Source organism: Pecten maximus, chromosome 15 (genome assembly GCF_902652985.1).
Source record: "Pecten maximus chromosome 15, xPecMax1.1, whole genome shotgun sequence".
In the NCBI taxonomy this organism is placed as follows: Eukaryota; Metazoa; Mollusca; class Bivalvia; order Pectinida; family Pectinidae; genus Pecten; species Pecten maximus.
In genome coordinates, this window is record NC_047029.1 from 15,703,012 (window position 1) to 15,710,795 (window position 7,784).

Genomic DNA, 7,784 nt, shown 5'->3' on the forward strand with positions numbered 1-7,784 from the left:
TGATGATGAGATAAATGGTGTTCTCATTCCTATTGGTTTATTTAATAAGACCTTTAAAGGTCACTATTACCAAGGTTGATAAATTAAAAGTTACAGTATATATAGTGGTGGTTTGGAGTTGCTAGATTTAGGTTTCATGACATTACGTGTCCAACTCCAGTCTGGAAGATTGAAAAAATCCCACATAACGAGTGCCGCCTTGTTGGGGCTGATGTTGATGTCTACAGCAACACTTATCTCATTGGACGGTTTTACATAAATAGTTTTCTTATAGTTATAATTTCACTACATCTAGCCAACGATTAGCCCGAGTTTCCTCTGGCCTACACCAGAGAAAACTCGGGCTAGCCAACAGTGTAGGTGATAATTGAAATCATAGACCATCAATCAGTATGATTCTTTTTAACGTGGGTTAAATCATATAATTAGCCAGCTGTTTTCCCGTCATTGTGGGAAACCCTGAAGTCTTTCATCCTGTGTATACCAGGCCACAGGGACTTGAGAATTTGTTACAGATTTGTTACATGTATTTGGACATTCCCTAGCGTGTATAGCACATTTTCAGACGTTTTGGGGGGCTAGATTAAGATTCGGTAAAAATGACACCCCCGATGTTCATTATATATAAATGTATATACTTTAGCCGCATTTCTGTGCCGATAACGATGTCGGGTTTGGTACGTGTACAATTTTCTTGTTCAGAGGGTTTTAATTGCTTATTTTTTACCCATTAAATGTTAGTTTAAACAATATTTATTTGAGAATAAGTAATACAGTACAATAAATCAAAAGTATACAAGAGGATTTGGTAACAAGCTTAGAGCTTATGTAAAACCATCTCCTTATTAATGATAGACATAGATATAAAGTAGAGTGATCATGGGAATGCTGACGTTAAACAATAATATTACTGTCCGAGCACTGTTCCTGTTTTCATAATTACATACAAATAAATATACAACGCACAATAAGAGACTAATGTAGTAAAGTTACACTATAGGTACAATGTATTTTACATATGAGAAAACGACTGATCTAAGTAAATACTATATAATCACTTAGGAACTTTGTAAGCTTTGACTAAGCATATCTATATATATATATATATTTTGTAAGACATAACAATACACATGTTCGAGTGATGCGATACATACGTACGTACGTACATACATACATACATACATACATACATGCTTGCATGCATGCATGCATGCATACATACATACATACATACATACATACATACATACATACATACATACATACATACAATATGACTTGATTACACAAAACGCTCACTCTTCATTATAAATTCTTGTACTGCCAATATAATTTCTTCGTTTTTTTGTACTGTAAGGTCTGGACTTCCCCAGAGTAAACAATCCGTGTCTAAGTCATAGTTTAATGTATATATATATTGTTCTCTTATATCTGTATACTTTTCACATGCAAATAAGAAATGAAAGTTGTCCTCGATGTATCCACATGAACAAAAAGGATCATCATTAAGATTTTTTTCAAAAAGATGTGCTTTTAAGCTACTACATTTTAATCGGAGTCTGGTGTGATAAATTTGGGCTTTACGGTTTCCACAGGATAGATAACTTAGCAATTTATTTCTGTCTCTATCAAGATATTTTTTTAGGACTGACACGGATGCATTTTCTCTAATGGTGGAGGGTAAGTTGTTCCATAGATGAATAGTGGTTGGAAGGAATGAGTTTTTGTAGGAACTGGTATTAGTTTTGATGATGGATAATTGGTTTGATTGTCTAGTTCTTTGGCTATGTATTTCAGAATTTCTTCTTGGAAGTAAGTTAGAAAGGGAAGGAGGAGTATGATTATGAACCATGTTATGAAGCTTAATTATCTTATGTTTTTTCCTACGTTCTGCTAATGTGTCCCAACATGTATCTTTATATAATAGTTCACTACTTACCAGTTTTGTTGCTCCCGTAACTATTCTTGCAGATTCTTTGTGAATTAATTCTAGTTTATTTATAAGGAAAGCTGGTAAAGAATCCCATACAACGTCGGCGTATTCGAGTATAGGCATTATATATGAGAAATATATACGTTCCAAGGTATTACGGTCAAGAAGGAATTTAAGTTTGCGGAGAACTGCTAGCCTTTTTGATACTTTAGAAATAATACAATCTACATGGTTAGTCCAACTTAATTCAGAGTTGAAATATGAACCTAGGTGTTTATGTAATAAAACTTGTTTTATATTCGTATTGTCCATACTTAGTTGTGGAAGATTACATTTTGAAATTTTCTTACTGACTAATAACGACTCCGTTTTATTTGTATTAAACGTAACTAACCATTGAGTGGCCCATGTATGAATTTTAAAAAGATCGTTATTTATAATATTTGCTGAATTAATTGCATTATCTATTACGAGATAAAGAGTAGTGTCATCAGCGAATAATTTGATAATGCTGCCAATATCCGAAATTATATCATTTATAAATATCAAAAACAACAGGGGCCCTAATATAGAGCCCTGAGGAACGCCAGATTTAATAGTACTGTAGTTTGAAAATTCACCATTTACCACAACTCGTTGTTTCCTATCAGAAAGATAACTTTTGAACCACCCTAAAATATTTCCCTCAAAGCCTGCTTTCTGTATTTTATAGAGAAGACCCTTGTGCCAGACGCGATCAAACGCCTTACTTATGTCAAGAAACACAACCTGTACCTCCTTCCCACAATCTAAAGCTTTACCAATGTCATTTGTGATAATCAATAGCTGATTAATAGCAGAATCGCCACATCTAAAACCTGACTGGTGCTCAGTAAAAAAAGAAGAATCACGCAAAAAATTATAAACATGTTTAAAAATGCACCTTTCCATAACTTTGCCTATTATACTTATTAATGAAATAGGACGATAATTGGAAACAGCACTTGGGTCGTCTTTTTTAAATATTGGGATAACATTGGCATTTTTCCATATTGCAGGGTAATATTGATTATGTAACGATTTGTTAAAAATATTACAAAGAGGCACTATTAATTGTCTTTTCCCTTCTTTTATAAGTTTACCACTAATCTTATCCGGTCCAGAGGCTTTAGAAGCATCTAAAATATCAATGGCGTCAGACACGTCTTGATCTGTAATATTTATATTATCTAGCATTCTGGTGTTGTTGTCATTGATAATTGGTAGGTTATGATGTGAATCGTCAAGTACAGTCTGCTGGACAAAATAGTTATTAAGTACATTGGCTTTTTCTTTATCATTTGTGTATTCTATGTCATTGTAAATCAGTGTAGGTATGTCGGTTGATTTGCATGAAAACTGTGTAAGAGAGTTCAACATTTTCCACCATTTTCTAGACGAACTAGACGTAAATTGAAGATTAGAAGACATTTTTTTGTAAAAATTGTTTTTTGCATTGCGGATAGCACCAACACAAGTATTTCTTATTTTTCTGAATGTTTCCCAATGTAGGGGGTTTTGTGTGTGTTTAGCTTTAGCATGGATTCTTTTCCTATTTCTGATTAATCTGCGGATACTATTGTGCATCCAAGGGGGATCGCGCTTTCGTAATGTTATTACTTTATTTGGTATGGTGTCCGAGGCTATTTTCAAAATCGTCGTTGAAAGAAAATCTGCAGTATTATCAACTGATAGTGCTTCTGTATCGTTCCATATGACATTATTCAATTTATCCCGATAATCACTAAAATCACAATCTTTATATAACCATATACGTCGTTTAGTGCATTTATTATTTGGTGAACGTTTAAATTTCAAATAAGCATATATAGGACAATGGTATCTAAGATTACTATAGAGAAAAGGATCACCTACGTTAGCATATTCTACAATATTGTCATTATTAACGAGGATGACATCAAGTAAAGTACTCGAGGTTTCAGTATAATGTGTTGGCTCAGTAATTAACTGCTTTAAGTCAAATTGGTGCATGATATTTTTAAGGGGACAGTTACTCGTTATTAACATATTGTCATTCAAATCTCCAGTAATCAGGATGTTTGTAATACCTGTATTAAATGCAAGTTCTATAGAAAAGTGGATCATGTTCCAGTAGTGGTCGTTAGAGTTTGGTGGACGATAAAAAGTACCAAGTAACATTTTCTGTGATTTCAGTTTTAATTCCAGCCACACACTTTCAATATTCCTAATCTCGAGATCTTTACGCCGTTTAACTATTATTTTTTTCCGAACGTAAACCGCCACACCGCCTCCAACTCGATCTGGTCTACTATTACAAAAAGGTGGATAAAAATCGTCGTGAATTAAATCGTTCAAGGTCTCGTTAATGGGATTTAACCACGTTTCAGTGAATGCCAGCACGTCATACATATTAAGTTCCGTAAAAAGCACGTCAATTTTTGGTAAAATGCTCTGTACGTTATAATGTACAAGACTTATATGTTCGTCAGCTGTAGTCGGACCGGGATTACTTTCGACATCGCCACATTGTACAAGGAGATCGTACAGAAGTAAGAGGATGTCTAATAATAAAACAGTAATAAGTAAGACATGCCGATATTTACGTAATTCAGGGACATGTGCTTTGTTTGAATCTTTTATGATTACTCCATTGATATATAGAAAGATGCAGGTAATCACGGGTAAAGCTTTCCATCTATAGCGGAATATTAGGTATGCCGCCAGCACAGTCAGTGGATCTAGTCGTTTATGTAAAGGTACGGAAACGGATTTGTCGTAGAAGGCGCCGATTTTGATTCGATGACATATCGCATCAGACGGCATCAGGTAATACCAGAAACGTAGGAGAGGTAAGTATATTTAAAAATCGTGCCTTCTGCGGTATAGTGTTTATATAGACTTTGTGAGTAATAGAGAATTTTACAAAAAAAGTATTCATGATCAGTACTCGGAGGTAAAGCATTCCAACAACAACAACAACAAAAATATGTACATTTTGTATGTATAGAAAGAAGCAAAAAAGGGAACATATGGAAACATTTTGCACCACAGAGTGGTTTAAGGTAAGTATTATTAATGTGAATCATACTTTGCTAGAGCAAGCCACTAGTCTATTTGTTTCATATCAAATCATATTCAATTGTCAATCAGCAACTGACTGCAACACTCACATAACGCTGCCAGTATTCAGCGTGCGGGATGACTACTAGTTTCAACTCTCTTTCAAAGTCCGTTGAGAGCTGAAACAAGAATAAGTTAAGAACCAGGATAACATAAAGGGTAAGTGAAGACAATCAGTAGCAATACTACTTATTACAAGTTACATTTTATCTGTCATTCACTGGCATTTGTGTTTGAGACACCGCTCCTAATAAGGGTCATTGCTGGGACATGGCCGTAGGGTACAAGATCGCTCTCACGTTGAATTGAAACCTTTTCACCAGAGAGATTTTTTATAAAGATTTTCCCGTCAATCGACCAGGTTTGCAGGATCTTTTTGGACTTCACTAGGTGTCTGGCATGGAAACAGATGGAGTTTCTAATCTTAGTAAGATCCTCATTTACCATTATGTTCTTACAAGACGGAATTTCCTTGAAATGTTTCCTCGCCATCATAAGACCGCGTTTTGCCTCGCGACTAGCCAACCGAGCAATGATTTGTCGTGGTTTGTTATTCCTCCGCGGTCCAACACGATGAGACCTAACTATGTCCTCTGGTTTGAGAACAGCACCAGGAAGTTTGCTGACCGCGTCAAGAATCATCTCCGTTGTGTTTTCAACTCCATTGGACTCCTCGAACCCAGAAAATCTGACACATTCCTTACGGCTGTATTGCTCAAGGTCATCTAATTTATATTTAAGATCATCATTTTCAGATTTCAGTACATTGATTTCGGCTCTAAGGGGCACGATTTCGTTGTTGACCATAGCCTGTATATCGGGTAATATCAAATTTCGTACACTGAGAGCAATGCGTTGTATGTCAATGTCGGACAGGCTGAATGCGGGAGGCTGAGGGCCGGGGGTTGACATTAGTTGTGGTGCGAGGTTTTGGACCTGGGAAACACCTTGAGAGGAGGGCATCATGGGCGATCCCTGAAAATTGAGTTGCTGAGGCGGGATATAGTTCATAGCCATGACCGGACTTTGATTATTCGTAGTCAAATAACTACCATTTAAAATGGCACCGTTATTAATTAATGAGCTATCGTTTTTAATCTTTTTTGGTGATCTCGATTTAGACGACGATGTAGATTGGTGTGGACGTTCTCTTTTACCAGTGTTTATTATAATGCTCATGTTACATTAACAATAATCATACGGCAATACGCATGCAGTATAATTCAATGTACACACACTCAGGGAATCAGGGCCGCAGGTGAGTTGTTTATCGATCTATAAATAGACACCAAGACGTAATGGTAACAGGTAACGTGGACATAGCAGAAAGTCAGTGAACTGTGACACAAAACCAGTATAAGAAATGTTATAAGATATTGTAGCATCAAAATACAGACATTTTACCAACTTTCCTCCTCCTCACTGCTACCTCAGCGACGCCTGGTTCCCCCACCGTTTGAGTGACACTCCATGGTGCAGAAATGAGAGAAAACTTCACATATTTATCGGAGCTCTGTTTAGAGTGTCCACTCTACTTGCTGACCACGTGACTAAATGTTGATACCGGTCTGAGCAAATATCTAGGACTCACATTACAGAAAAATCTCAAATGGGATACACACATCAACAACATCACTGCAAACGCCAACAGATCACTATAGGCTTCCTAAAACGCAACCTGAAAATAAACTCACAACATATAAAAGAACACGCATACAAAGCCCTAGTGAGATCCAAACTGGAATACTGCTCTTCCATATGGGACCCGCACAACACAAACCAAATCAACCAGATAGAAAAAATACAACGCAGAGCAGCACGATACGTACAAAACAGATACCACAACACAAGTTCAGTACAAGACATGATGGACAAACTCAACTGGCCCACACTTCATACTACTATACAAAATCATTCAAAATCATGTCGCAATAGACCCACACGGCATCATGCACCGATCAGACCCTAGGACAAGGCAAACACACCCCTACACCTTCAGACACCTATCTGCCACCAATGGCACATACAAATACTCCTTTTTCCCACACACAATAACACAATGGAACCTCCTCCCGGTGGCAGCAGTACAATGCACTACACTAGAGATCTTCAAGGCACATATACACAATGCAGCCCTTGATGATCTCAAGCATACACCGTAAACACACCCTCATGTTTTTATCTTATAGTTTCCACTAAAAAAAAATAATAAAAAAAACCCCTCTCTCTGTACCTAAATTCCCTCACTTTTTTAACAGCATCATCGTACCAAGAAGAAGAAGAAGAAGAAGAAGAAGAAGAAATTAATTGTCTGTACAGTAGCTACATGTAGATCTAGATCTATACATCAATAAAAAATATAACATTGTTTGACGACCAACTTACAAGCAGCTTATCCGAGCTCTTCAGGTAAGATTTTAAGTTGGCCTTCGAACTTCGTTATTTTTTCTATCGACACAACCGTTTTTCTTACTCATGACGTACATGTTTTAATAATTTTATAAGATCTTTCACACATTATAATATTGTTAGTCAAAACAGTTTTTACATAACCTACTAATGATGTCTTTGCTACTGAAATTTAATGATGATGAATGTTGTAGCGCCGATAGGCCTATGATAAAATAAAAATAGAAATATATCAATATATATTCTGTACAAGTCTCTGGCTGTAGCTGTGAAATATGCCAATTACTCGCATCGAGTTGTCCCCCTTTATGGAAATCTCCAC